Here is a 14,394-nt window from a genome sequence, read left to right as displayed (position 1 = left end):
GCGCGGTGCGCATTGGCGCGCGAGGACTAGCAAAGGACTTTGCTAGAAAGTGTTCCGATTGGAGGGGCTGCCGTGGACGTCACCCCATCAGTGAGAACAATCAGCCTGCTGTCCTCGGAGAATACCTTCTACAGGTATGTAGCATTCGCTATACAGAATCTTATGTCCATTTTCCCTGAGGGTACTAGAGGTTGATACCTGCAGTAAAGACCCAAACGCCCTGCTCCAAACCAGGCTCAAAGGCCTGTCCCATTGCCGCCTCCCATTTGGCGGTGTAAAATGCCACTGGATTTTCGTGAGCCAGTAGGACCTTGTAAATTCTAGAAATGCCCCCTCGTCCCCCCCCCCCCCCCTTTTCATCATTGCTTGTTCCAGCTTCCTTTCAACTAAACTTAACTCTTCTTCTGCTCTACGTTTAATAAAGTCCTTGACCTGGTAGTATAGGAGAGAGCCCGTGGTCCCGACACAACTCTGTGAATGCCCCTGCTCATACATCTGGCCAAGTTCACAGAGGCCCATTCATTCCCACTCTAAATAGGCCCTGTCAGCCTGCCCTGGTCCAAAGTTAGGTGCAAATCTGAGAAACATATGTGCAAAGTAAATATGCCCTGGGAAAAATTTCCCTCTTATTTTGTCCCACACCTCCAACGGCCACCTCAGTAGAGGAGGACTCACTTTTATAACATCCTCTAATGTTTTTCTTTGGGAGCCATGGTACTGCTTCCAGGGGGATAGAGCCCCACCATCCCTTTTCCATTGCACTACCTACTTTACCCTCCCTTTGTAGCCACAGCGCTAGAATTCTCAAGTGTGCAGCCTGGTAGTATGCCTGTAGGTCGGGTACGCCCATCCCACCTCTGTCCCTTGGCTGGTACATCATCTCTTTCGGGTGGCCTTTTCTTCCATATGAATGCGAATGTTTTCCTCTGGACCCCCCCCTCACATAACCCCTGGGTAGTGTTATAGGTAATGCTATAAACAAATAAAGGAGCTTTGGGAGAAGCATCATCTTCACAGCATTTATTCGTCCCAGCCAGGATAAGGTGAGCCCCTTCGATCTCATCATTTCTGTAAATAACTCATGTGTTTTGTCTGGGAAGTTTAAATGTGAAGAGTTCCTCCAGCTTACGTGTTATGTTTATACCTAGATACCGGATGTATTTTTTTGCCCACCTATAGGGGAACTGAGCCTGTAGCTGGTGTAGTTGCTCCTCTGTAATATTTATTTTATGCAGTGTCTTCTTTCCAGTAGGCTTCCCTCTGCTCCCCACCCTCCGAGTCCCATCCATCTCTTGCTCCTTCCCTCTGCTCACCATCCCTCCGTCCCATCCATCTTCTGCTCCTTCCCTCTGCTGTGCCTGACCTGTCCCAATCCAATCCATCTCCTGGTCCATCCCTCTGCTCCCCACCCCTCCCAGTTCCATCCATCTTCCCTCTGCTCCCCACCCCTCCCAGTCCAATCCATCTCCTGGTCCTTCCCTGTGCTCCCAGTCCCATCCCTCTCTTGCTCCTTCCCTCTGCTCCCCACCACTCCCAGTCCAATCCATCTCCTGGTCGCTCCCAACGCTTCCAGTCCCATCCATCTCCTGGTCCTTTCCTCTGCTCCCAACGCTCCCAGTCCCATCCATCTCTTGCTCCTTCCCTATGCTCCCCACCCCTCCCAGTCCAATCCATCTCCTGGTCCTTCCCTCTGCTCCCAACACTCCCAGTCCCATCCATCTCTTGCTCCTTCCCTCTGCTCCCCACCCCTCCCAGTCCCATCCATCTCTTGCTCCTTCCCTCTGCTCCCCACCCCTCCCAGTCCAATCCATCTCCTGGTCCTTCCCTCTGCTCCCAACACTCCCAGTCCCATCCATCTCTTGCTCCTTCCCTCTGCTCCCCACCCCTCCCAGTCCCAACCATCTCTTGCTCCTTCCCTCTGCTCCCCACCCCTCCCAGTCCCATCCATCTTCCATATGCTGCCCCCCCCCCCCCCCGCGAGGTCCAAGATTGTGACTCCGTCTACCCCCCACTCTTCCTCCCTCACTCCGGCGCAGGCAGCAGTCTTTTCCAGGGTTCCTGGCAGCGGTAGTGATGTACACGCTGCCTTCGGTCTGCCCCGGAAGCCTTCTCTTCAAGTTCCTGTTCCCACCTATGTGGGAACAGGAAGTTGAAGAGAAGGCTTCGGGGCAGAGCCGAAGGCAGCGTGTACAACGCTACCGCTGCCAGGAATGCTGGAAAAGACTGCTGCCTGCGCCGGAGGGAGGGAGGAAGAGAGGGGGGGGTAGATGGATACGCTCCTCTCCGTCCGATTGGCTTCCCTGCCCTCTCTGCGTCCCGCCTTCCTCTGACGTCATTTCCTTTCGGGCGGGACGCAGAGAGGGCAGGGAAGCCAAGCGGACGGAGAGGAGCGCGTGCCTGCTTGTTTTTTTTTTTTTTTTAAACTACTGGCGCGGCGCCTCGTCATCGTTTGGGGGGGCATTGCCCCCCCTCGCCCCCTCCCCAGTCTACACCCATGTATTTATTGCAAACTAGTAAAAAAGCCCCGTTTCTGATGCAAATGAAGCGGGGGCTAGCAATGTTTTCTTCTGTGTGCATGTGGGAGTGTGTGTGTCCCTGCCCTCTGGCCTCTCTCCCCTCCCCCCTCTGAGTCCTTCACTGTTACAGAGCCAGCGATTTGATTTCGTGCTCTGCTGTTTTCCTTCACTGACTGTGTTACAGAGAGGGCGGGGCAGACACTCATAGGGAAACCGGATATCTCGCCCCCTTCACACTTCCGGCTGGAGGCTTCATAGAACGTTGGTGTTGCTTTTTATATAGAGAGATGGTTCTTAACAATAGCACCATAAAAAAGAATGCCATGTTCCTGGTTTATTCTAATCTTCCCCATCCACTTAGAGTTGAATTCTATCAAAAATTTTAAGATACCCCTTAAAAAGTGTTTTGTTTTTCCTTTGGCTTTCTCAGAATTCCAGCCCTGGGGGGAAGGGAGGAGTTGCAGTAGCACTTTAGCCTTATATCTGTCTACTTCCACCCTCTGTATTTGTTTTCTTTTATCTTCTATATTTTGAGTGGCGTTCCTTTCTCTTTGACAAATTGCATTTATATTTATAAATTGCTTTAGCTGACAAATTGCATTTCCTGTATAATAATACTCACCTCCAACGCTCTATGCGTCTTGCTGCCTGTGTGACATCTTCGGAGTTGGTCTGCTAGGCTCCGTAGCACAGGCTGACATCACCATACCCATTATGATGTCCACATCAGAACTCGGGGGGGGGGAAAGAATTGCATGCCTCACAGCTGATCCACCCCCCCCCCCCCCAAACTGGCTCGCGCATTCCTCTGGGACCCATGCTCAGGCGGGCGCGGTGGCGGGAAGATGGCAGATGCCTCGCCGCCATTGCACACCGAGGGCGGATCAGGCCGCTTTGGCTCACCCGTCTCCCCGCGCTGTGGCTCAGGGTCCGAGTCGGAGGCCGAACTCTTGCTGAGCCTGGCCTGCACCAAAATGCGCTCATATGGCAACACGGCCAGCGTGACGACTCCTCTAACCGAGCACTATGTGGAGCACCGGGTGGGCAAACGCGACATGCTGCAGGGCATCCTGCTCAAGTATGGAGTAACGGTAAGGAGGGAGGGGACGCTCGCTAGGTTAAATGCCTGTTCCCTGTCTTTCCCCAGCTTCCTTCATCCACCCCCGAGGCACTGCCCGCCCCTGTGGTCTTGCAGAAGGCCTGGACTGCAAATGTTACTGCAAGAAAGGAGGGATGGAGAGCACCCTCACATTGGCACACTCACATACACACTGTCTCTTAAACATACACACTCCAAGGACAACGCACCGGGGTCTGGAACTCCAAACACGGGCGGGACATGGAATTTGGAGGGGAGGGATAGGGGCCTGCACCTCGGACGGAGAGGGAGGGAAGGAGGGGGTCATGGAACTTGGAACCACACACACTCTGTCACACTATCTCTCTGTCACACACACTATCTCTCTGTCTCTCTCTCACACACACACACACACACTCTCTCTCTCTCTCTCTTTCTCACACACACACGCAGAGTACAGACATGTGGTGAAGAGGTGCTGGAAGGAGAGCTGCTGTACCCTGTGGCTGCAGAGGGGAGGAGGGCCCCAGGCTGAAAGGCCTAGCACACTTGGAGCTGAGAAACACCATGAAGGGGAGGCTTCCTCCACCCGAGCCCCAAGCATGCAGCCAAGAGAACCAGGAGAGCCCAGGCCTGTGGATGGAGGAAGGACTCACCCTGACTGTAAGGCCTGGCCATAACATTCCTAAGCTGGGTGACGAACAGGGGGCAAGAAGGCAGGGCCCGGGTTCCAGAGTGGAGTTCTGTGCATCCAGTATCAGAGGAGAGGTGGAGGAAGATAGTAGCAGAGAGCCTGAGGAGGACATTAGTGAGGAAGAGGAGAAGGAGGAGGAATCCAGGCATAGGGCCTGCAGAAGAAAGAGGCCCAGCAAATGACTCCTGAAGAGGTCATTAGATTGGTGAAGAAAATTAATCGAGTAGAAGTTGAAATAGAGGTACTAAGGAAGCGGCTGAAGCTAGCAAAAACTATGTGTATCCTGGCTTCCACTGGACCATGAGACAAGTATGTTAAGGGAGTTGAAGCACTCCAGAAGCGGCTTACAGCAAAGCAAAGGCAGCTGCAAAAACTAAAGAACAGCAGATGTAATCCCCTTCATGAGGTTTTCCTGAACATGGAACGCACGCAGCAGACCCAGATGCAGTCCCAGATCCAGCAGGAAGCGGAACCCAGAGACACACAGGACTCTGTGGTTCCAGAGACCCCAGAGGCTCTGCTGGAAGGGACAGCAGGGGAAGAGAAACAGCAGCAGCCAGAAGGAGGAAATGACAAGACTGACACAAATAATTCCCAGTTATCACCAGTATTTTATTTTTTACAGGATTCCCAAGAGCTAGGAGCTCCATCCACTTACCAGCCTTGTGGAACAGGGGCGCCTAGTCCAGTTGTGGCAGGCACTGTAGATAAGGAGGGGCTCCAGCACTGCATGCAGCAAGAGAGCCTGGCAAGTTTGGAACACAAAAGAGCTATGAAACTGAAAAAAATTCAGAAACGTCCATTATACTTAGAGAGCTGGCAGGGCATAGCTGAACCCACAGAGAAGAGCTTAGGTTTGCTGGGAGAGACAGAGGAAAGACAGCCTGGCGAATCAGAACAGTTTGAATGCTGAGGTTGGAGAAGAATCACTACACATTGAGCAAGTACAGAAGTTACTTGGAACAATGGGAGGGAAAGCAGAGCAAAAACAAGGGGTTTTGCAGATGGAGGCAGAGATTGAAGAGGATGGGAAAGTACAGGAATGGAGTAGTGGAGTACTACGAGAGATGGAAGAAGCTGAGAGCAAATATGGTGGACAGAGGGTGGGAACATCGTGGGAACAACCACAGTCACTCATGGACAGAATTGATAGGGCAAACCTCTGAGTGGGGCTGTCCAAGAGCTGTAGTCCAATCACAATCGGGACTGCTGATGACATCATGAGAGAAGCCCGGTGACAGGCAGGGGCTCCCAATAGATTCTGCCACTCAGAAACAAGAAGAGCAGAAGGGAACTTCCAAGAAACTCAAGCCCATCAAAGCAAGAGTCTGAGAAAGGAGAGAGAGAATGGTGGAGAGTGTCAGCTGCACCAGGAGGCAGAACCAAGACCCAGAATGAGTATGACAGTGCCAGATACAGAGAAAGTGCATGGAGGAGAGTGTCAGCTGCACCAGGAGGCGGAGCCAAGACCCAGACTGAGTATGACAGTGCCAGATGCAGAGAGAGTGCATGGAGGAGAGTGTCAGCTACAAGAGGAGGCGGATCCCAGACCTGGTCTGAGTGGGACAGTTACAGAGCAAGGGAGCGAGTGCTGGTTGGGAACAGCAGCAACTGGCAGAGGACTGGAAGCAGGACATTGCAGAGAGGGAAGAGACAGAAACAGCACAAGTGAACTGAACGTAGTGGGGTTAGTGGACATGGGACAGGAAGGGATGGGAAGAGAGGGGGAGGGAGGGAAGGCAAGAAGGGGATGTTGGGGAAGGAAGTGGGGGAGGGGGAGCATACTGGTATCAGCCCCTTTATCCTTTGCAGCGGTAGTACGAGGAGGAGGGGCGGAGACAGGGAAGGAGGAGGGGGGCAGGAGGCAGACACGGGGACAAGGGGAAATCCATTTTCTGGCCCGTTGCGGGGTCCGGGGAGCAGTGTTACCCCAAACATCGAAATGTCCAGCTGCGTTGGATGGGGACAGGGGTAGCACCACCTAGAGAGGTTGTTTTAAGAATGGTATTCTCCCTGGGCTTTATCCCTGAAGATTTGTATGCATGCATACATCCTGTGGGAATCCCTGAATATGATATTAGTTTCTTAACAGGGCGAGGATTGGACCTGTTTTGGGAAAAGTACACAGAGGTGCAGCATCAGGGTAGATGGGTGGATTTTAAGGCTGTCCCAATCAGTAGATAGGACGCAGTCCAGATTACCATATTGGTAAGTAATGAGTCTCTCACGATTGCAGACCTGTCATTCTGGTTGGGAAGGTATGCCGAAATTAGGACCCGATTAAGCAAAATACCAGACAGGAGTCGTGTGTGGGTGGGGGGTGGAGTGCCCTTGTAAAATTAAAACAGGCAGGCTATGTCACGCAACACATACCTTCAGCCGCATACATTGGAAGGGATCGAATTCAATGCTTTTATGCAGGGCAACCCAGACAGTGCTACAGGTGTGGATTTTTCTGTCACTTAAGCATGTCGTGTACAGTTTTAAAGTTCTCTCGATGTGGCAGTATGGATCATGACACCAGCGACTGCACTACCATACGCTGTAACCTGTGTGGGGGCTTGGGGTACCCTTTTAGCAAGTGCTCACAAGCATCGCACAATCAGGTAGAGGGAGAGAGGAGGGGGGAGGAAGGGGCACAAGCAGAAACTACAAGGATACAAGGACAGAAGCTGGAAGCATTAAAGGGACTAATGGAGAAATCAAATATCGCTATCCATACAGAGGCAGGCACTAAGGGAAAGAAGGAGAAAAGGGCATCAGGTTTGGATCAAATTCAAAGAAGGGGCATTAGTGAAAGGATGGAAGAAGGAGGTGGGGAGAAGGGGGGGGGGGAAAGGAGGTGGAGAGAGAAGAAGGGAAAGCATGGACCCTGGTAGGGAAACATGGAGGGAAGGGGGATAGCCCGAGCATGGAGAACAGAGATTCGGGAGAGCCAGAGTAATTGATATGCAGTGTTTAAGTGTCAGGGAAGGGAGAGGGTGATCTCGAGGTGAATCCACCCCAAAGGGAGGTTTTGGAGGAGAAGAGGAGGGAGGGGAGAGAGGAATGAATCATCTGAAAGAATTAACAGAGAGGAGCCAGCAGTGTTACCCCCAAGTCTAGCATCATATCCTACTAGTTTAACGAAGGGCCTCATGCAGGATCTAGAGGAGGGTAAGGAAGGGGTGAAAGGGGAAAGTGCTGGTCCAGAGGAAATCAAGAAAAAGAAGGGTAGAAAGAAAGCTGGGGAAGATGACTCAGAGCTGGAGGATTTGGAATTGGAAGAAATTATAGAGGATCCTGAAGAAATGATGGGGGCAGGAATATCTGTGAAGAGGGATTGCGGTGAAGAGATGAGGAGTGGTAAGAAATTTAAGAAATAAACCATGGCTGCCTTATCCTTAATCTTTACCACTCTGAATGTAGCCAGCATAAAGGCAGAGAGAACTAGGTTTGTTGCCTTTAGCGATGTGACCCAGTGCAAGGTAGACTGCATCCTGTTGCAGAAAACTCATTTGGATTCCTTGCAGCTCCTGCATCGGGCCAAGAGAGATTGGAAAGGGGGGCCCTCGTTCTGGTCTCTGGTCAAAGAGAGATGCGCAGGGGTGGCAATTCTTTTTGCCACCCGAGTAGCGAAGGTTACGAGGGAAATAGAGGTGGAGATGGGGGAGGTGTGTCATATTAGACGTTTTAATCAGAGGGGTAGCAGTGCGAATCATCAACTTTTATGGGCCCCAGATTGGATGGGAACTCAAGCAGCTGTTGCTCCGGGTGAAACTGTATTTATATACAAACAAATTGGTGGTATTCGGAGGAGATTTTAATATGGTCTTATAGCAAGCGGACAGAAAGGGGTCCAGGCGTCAGGTAGGTTATGACAGCCTCCAGCTGGCAGCAATTGTAAAACAGGCAAGACTGGAGGTGGCAGGAGGGAAGGGGTTTACTTTTAGAAGGGGAGACACAGAGAGACGTATTATTTTTTTTTAAATTTCTTTATGCATTTTACAAACATACATTTTATTCAAGATACAACTTGAAATGATAGCGTTACATCATTAGGATAAAATTCAAATCAAAATAAACACAACCATTATTCCAAAATAGAAATATTTCTGATATAACACTCAAGTCCTACAATGATTGGGATCCAAGATTCTGAATTATGAGGAGAATTTAAAAAAAAAGGAAAAATAGTGTAGGAAATCTTGCACTTATGGAAGGGGTGCTGAATTCTCTTTAAGGCTACTAGATCTTTTAGATGCAATAAAAGCTGAGAGCTGGGAAGGTTCCATGAAGACATACTTAACAGAGTCTATCCTAACAATACACTTGCACGGGTATATCAGAAAGAAAACACCTCCCAACTTCTGGATCGCGGGTCTCATAATAAGGAACTGTTTTCGTTTACGTTGGGTTTCTCTAGAGAGATCAGGAAACAAGGATATTTTAAAACCCAAAAACAGTGTCTCTCTATGCTTAAAAAACATTGAGAACAATCACTGCTTATCATGTGGCAATGCCACAGTTGCCACCAAAGTGGCCGCTGTGGCTAATTGAGTGTCTGAAGTCTCTAGAAACTCTGAGAAGTTCTCAGGTCTCTGTTCCTGTTGATTTTGTTGGACATTTGATTTGTTGGGTAAATAATATACTTTAGTAAAGGGTGGCATGTTATCCTGCGGTATTGCCAAGTTTTCTTGTAAAAATCTTCTCAACATATAAACCGGTTGAATCATCTGAATTCTTGGGAAATTTACAAATCGCAAGTTAAGGTTTCTCGTATAATTTTCATACGTTTTAGCTTTGTCTTAAATTAGTAATATCCTTTACCATAGTCAATTGGAGATTTTCAACTTTTTTCAATTCTTGTTCTACCTTATCCCTTCGAGTTATCAAAACTTGCTGAGTTTTATCAGTTTGTTCCACCCTTTGCTCTAAGGATTTTAGCTTCTGAGCCCCCTTAGTTGTTTGGGCAATGAATACTTTCCCCAACTGAGACATTAATTCCCATAGGGAGTCCAAAGTTACCTCTGCTGGCTTGTTGGTTAGCTCTGCTAGAAGTAAGTCCTCCAGGTCTTTCCCCAGCTCACCGCCTCCATCTCTTCCCCCGTTGCTTCGCTCGGTCCTGTTCGTCCTGCCTCATCTAGATGGAATCGATTCCTCAGAGCAAATTGGGGCATAGCGCGTCCCTGCGCAGGCCCCTGCTCTCCCTTAAGCGGCGAACTTGTGATCGGCGGTTGCGGGGGCGGAGCTCTTTGGTCGGGACTCAAGGTTGTGTCTAACCCGAGGGACGCCATTGACTCCTCCATTACAGCGGCGTCTATCAAGGGTCCACTCCCAACCTGTGCAGCAGTCCCCTGCAGGCTCACGAACCGATCCATCGGTCCAGGAATAGAAGGAGGTAATGGGGTAGTTCGGGCAGTACTCTTCCCTCTCCGTTTAGGCATAGTTGCACAGGAAATCTGAGCGTGCAGCTAACCACGAGTGCATACGGCCATCTTGGATCCCCAGAGAGCCGTATTGACTGGCTCTTTGTAGGTGGGTTGGCTAGGTTTCAGGGGCAGCTGAATAGATAGATGGAATATTCAGATCATGCCTTAGTTTCCACAGTCTTAACAATATGCGAAGGGGTGCAGAAAGGCCCAGGATTTTGGAAACTGAGTGCGAAGTTATTAGAAGTAGAGGAAAACAGACAGTGGGTGGTCTCTTGTCTCCAGCACAAGAGGAAGGGTGAAGGGGAAAGGTGCAGTGGAAGCAGTCTGTACCATCCGTGAAATAGTGGGACGGAGTCATGGTGGTACAAAGGGAAAGTATTTGCTGACCCTTGATCAGTCTAAGGCTTTTGACAGGGTGTCCCAGGAGTACCTATTGCTAGTGTTCCGGTGCTATGGGATACCCAACCAGTTTATAGGGTGGATCCAGACTTTGTATCGCGATGCAAGGAGCAGCACTCTGATAAACGGTTGGGTGGGCAAGAACTTTGCAGTGAGGTCAGGGGTACGGCAGGGGTGCCCCCTCAGCCCCTTGCTGTACGTCCTTTCCTTAGATCCATTCCTCAGAAGGTTGAGCGGAGGGTTTAGCGGTCAACTAGAGGGCATCTCTTTGGGTTCACACACTTGGTGATGCGTTGCCTACGCAGATGATGTCACAATAGTGATCAATAGCAAGGAGGAAGCCGAGCGAGTTCAGACCTGGATGGCAGATTACACACAGGCTGCGGGGGCCCGGATAAACCAGGATAAGAGCTCCGCAATTTGGGTAGGACAGGGCAGACCAATTTTCAAACTTCCCAGTCAGTACCCAGTAGCAAGGGATGAAGTACGGATTCTGGGTCTCTGGGTAGGCAGACAGGACTATGATACAGTCAACTGGGAGAAGGGGCTGGGGAGAGTCGAGGAAAGGGTGGCCCAGTGGAAATCATATAAGTTGCGGTTCGTGGAAAAACTGCACGTCATTAAGACCTATCTGATACCCCTTTTCCTGTTCATATCCAGGGTCTGTTTACTGCCTATATCATTACACGCCAGAGTATACAGCTTGTTTTTCCAACAGCTATGGGGGAACAGGATGAATATTATCCGGAGGGAGGTGACCTATTTGCCCAAAAGGGGGAGGGGTTGGGAATGGTCAACCCTGTGATACATTTTAGTTGTTTCTTTTTCTAACAAAATCTGCGAGGGGTCTTGCGGGAAGGGAGGCCAGCTTGGGCAGACAGCATGGCCTCCTGGCTTCAGCAGTACTTGAGGGATTGGATGAGGGGAGGTCAGGCGGTGCCCCTGCGAGGGAAGGCAGGATACTTGCCACAGTACATCTCACCTCTGTTGAGATTGGTGAAGAGATATGGGGTATCACAGTACAGGAAATCCAGGAGGAGGACATGAGGCAGCTACAACACCGCATTATTCAGACACACTTTTCAACACGTCTAGCATTGAGGGACTGCCCAGGTCCAATACAGGAGGAAGGTCTGGCTTTCCTCAATTCGTCACGCCTGCCCCGGAAGATCGCGGACATGGCCTGGCTGACCTTCCACAGCCGGCTTTATATTAGAGCTAACATGAAAAATAGAAACAGCAATGATCGTAAGTGCCCGAGGGGGGGGGGGGAGTGCGTGACGGAGGATGAAACAACCACTTCCTCCTCAAGTGCCCGTTCAATCAACAAGTCTGTCGGGCAGTAGCCCGCCAATTAGGGATATCTTTCTTCCACCGGCTATCCTATGCAGAATGGACCTATGGAGGGTTTCCCAAAGGACGAAAGGGGTGGTGTAGGGCGACACTGTATATTATCGCTGCAGCCCTTTGTTACTTCATGTGGCAAGCATGCTGCCAAGCTTCATTATATCGGAAGTGGCTGTCTGTACAGGAGGTGGCAGAGGATGTGGTACATTGTCTAGCAGCTGGCAGTGAGGGAGAAGGAGCATTGTTCTGGACTACAGTGGGCAACGCATTGGAGGGGTTTTTCGTTTCAGCCTCCCTGAGTGGGATGGTTTGGGGGGGGGGGGGGGGGTTGGCCAGTTAGGTTCTATTTATGCATTAGCGGGTTTTATTGCTTGTTTGTATGCTTGGTTTGTCTTGTTGCAAGTTTCAATAAAGACAATATGACTCCCTCTCTCTCTCTCTCTCTCTCCCCTCCGTCACACAGAAGAACGCATCGCAAAACGTCAACATTCAAAAAAAAAAAAAAACATGAAGCTTGGGGAAGACAGGAGGGTGATGGCACAAAGACAAACCTGTTGGGTGAATTACAGTTTAAAAAAAAAAAAGGAGACGGGCAGGGGAGAGAGGACGGTTGGTGGACATGGGGAGGGGTTTGGTGCACATGGGGGTAGGACAGGGAAACACGTGAATTACAATTTTAAAAAAATGTCAATCTCATGGACCATCTTCCTCATTATACACCCTTCACAATTATTCCTTCTCATTATAGCACTTTTCTGTGAACTGTTTGGTTAACAATCACCATTTGAATATAACCTTGCTAGCGCCTGTTTCATTTCTTACAGAAACGGGCCTTTTTTGCTAGTATATTTATAAATTGCTTTAGCTCTATTGCAAATTATAGTATTTCAAATTAACAAAAACATAAGCTACATTTCTCCGAGGACAAGCAGGCTGCTTGTTCTCACTGATGATGGGTGACGTCCACGGCAGCCCCTCCAATTGGAAACTTCACTAGCAAAGGCCTTTGCTAGTCCTCACGTGCCGATGTGCACCGCGCATGCGCGGCCGTCTTCCCGCCCGAACCGGCTCGAGTTCGTCAGTCTTCTTTTGTCCGCGCTCGGGACGGTCGTGTTTGCGCCGTTCGCGCCCCTTAAGTTGACCCTCGCACCTCTTTTGACTTTTCGCTAAGTAAAAAAAAAAACCTTTTCGGTCTTTTTCCCCTTCCCGTATTTCCATTTTTTTGCCCCGTTAAGTTTACTTTAGTTTTCGGGGTAGGCCCTTTTGAGGCCTCGGTTCGAGTTTTTTCTCTCCCTCTTTTTGGTGCCTTTATTGCAATTACGAGTTTTGATTTCGCCGGTGTGATTTTTCCGCCCATGTAATCGAAGTCTCCCAGCAGCTTCAAGAAGTGCACCCAGTGCACCCGGGTAATCTCGCTCACTGATAGGCACGCATCGTGTCTTCAGTGTCTGGGGGCTGGGCACCGCCCGCAGGCCTGTAGTCTTTGTGCCCTTTTACAGAAAAGGACTCAGGTAGCGAGATTGGCCCAGTGGAACGTGTTGTTCTCGGGCTCTTCGGCGACAACAGCACCGGGGGTATCGAGTGCATCGACGTCGACAGCGTCAAGACCTCGGCATCGACTGCATCGAGGCATCAACCCTCTGCATCGTCGGTACCGAGACATCGGAAGGCTGCGTCGGCGTCGGTGGTACCGGGACCTCCACTAGTGCTGATGTCGTCGGACGGTGGTGCTTCGACCGGAGTGCAGGTGAGGGCTGTCCATTCCCCTGCTGGTGGCGGTGAGCCTTCGGGTGGGTCTCCCCCTACCCTGAGGGCTCCTGCGGTACAGCCCCCCCCCCCCCCCCCCCCCCGAGACCGACCTTCTTTGGCCTCGGCCCCGAGGAAGCGACGGTTGGATTCTACGTCCTCCTCGTCGGTACCGGGAAGTTCCGGTGACATGCTTCGTTTGAAAAAGTCAAAAAAGCATCGACACCGTCTCCTTCCCGCATCGGTACCGAGAGCTCTGGGTCGCCGAGGGAGTCGGCACCCAGTAGGCATCGGCACCGGGAGGACCGCTCACCCTCTGTTCAGGAGGTGTCGATGCGCTCCACCTTGGACAACCCGGAACAGCCTCCACGCCCAGAACAGACTCTGACATCGGCGCCTGCATCGGCTTCTATGTCTTTCTCCACAGCCACCGTGCACGAGAGTCTCCGGGCCGTTCTTCCAGAGATCCTGGGAGAGCTGTTGCGCCCTTCCCCTCCGGTACCACTTGCGGTACCGACTGCGGTCGCCTCCCAGTAAGGCTCCCCGACGACGTCGGCGGAGGGAGCTTCGCCGGTGCTGGCGAGGGAGTCTACCTCTCCACGGAGTCGAGCCGGGCACGGCTTCAGACACAGGTTCATGAACTTGTGTCTGATACCGATGGTGAGGCCTCGTGGGAGGAGGAGGAGGACATCAGATATTTCTCTGACGAGGAGTCTGATGGCCTTCCTTCTGATCCCACTCCCTTTCCTGAAAGGCAGCTTTCTCCTCCCGAGAGTCTGTCTTTTGCGGCCTTTGTCCGGGAGATGTCTACGGCCATCCCCTTCCTGGTGGTTGTGGAGGACGAGCCCAGGGCTGAAATGTTTGAGCTCCTGGACTATCCTTCTCCACCTAAGGAAGCGTCCACAGTACCCTTGCATCATGTCCTAAAAAAGACATTGCTGGCGAACTGGACCAAGCCTCTAAGTAATCCCCACATTCCCAAGAAGATCGAGTCCCAGTACCGGATCCATGGGGGCCTAGAGCTGATGCGCACTCAGTTGCCTCACGACTCTGGTGTTGTGGATCTGGCCCTAAAGAAGGCTAAGAGTTCTAGGGAGCGTGGTTCGGCGACCCCGGGCAAAGACTCTAGAACCTTAGACTCCTTTGGGAGGAAGGCCTACCATTCTTCTATGCTCGTGGCCAAAATCCAGTTTTACCAGC

At 51.1% G+C, this 14,394-nt stretch overlaps 1 protein-coding gene across 2 annotated transcripts in view; it reads left to right on the top strand.

Annotated features, from left to right (window-relative positions):
• Positions 1-14,394, top strand: part of RAD23B (RAD23 homolog B, nucleotide excision repair protein) — a 340,024-nt gene that overhangs the window by 27,300 nt on the left and 298,330 nt on the right. The window lies entirely within an intron of this gene.

Source organism: Microcaecilia unicolor, chromosome 2 (genome assembly GCF_901765095.1).
Source record: "Microcaecilia unicolor chromosome 2, aMicUni1.1, whole genome shotgun sequence".
Taxonomy (NCBI): Eukaryota; Metazoa; Chordata; class Amphibia; order Gymnophiona; family Siphonopidae; genus Microcaecilia; species Microcaecilia unicolor.
This window is presented reverse-complemented; position numbering and strand designations above follow the sequence as displayed.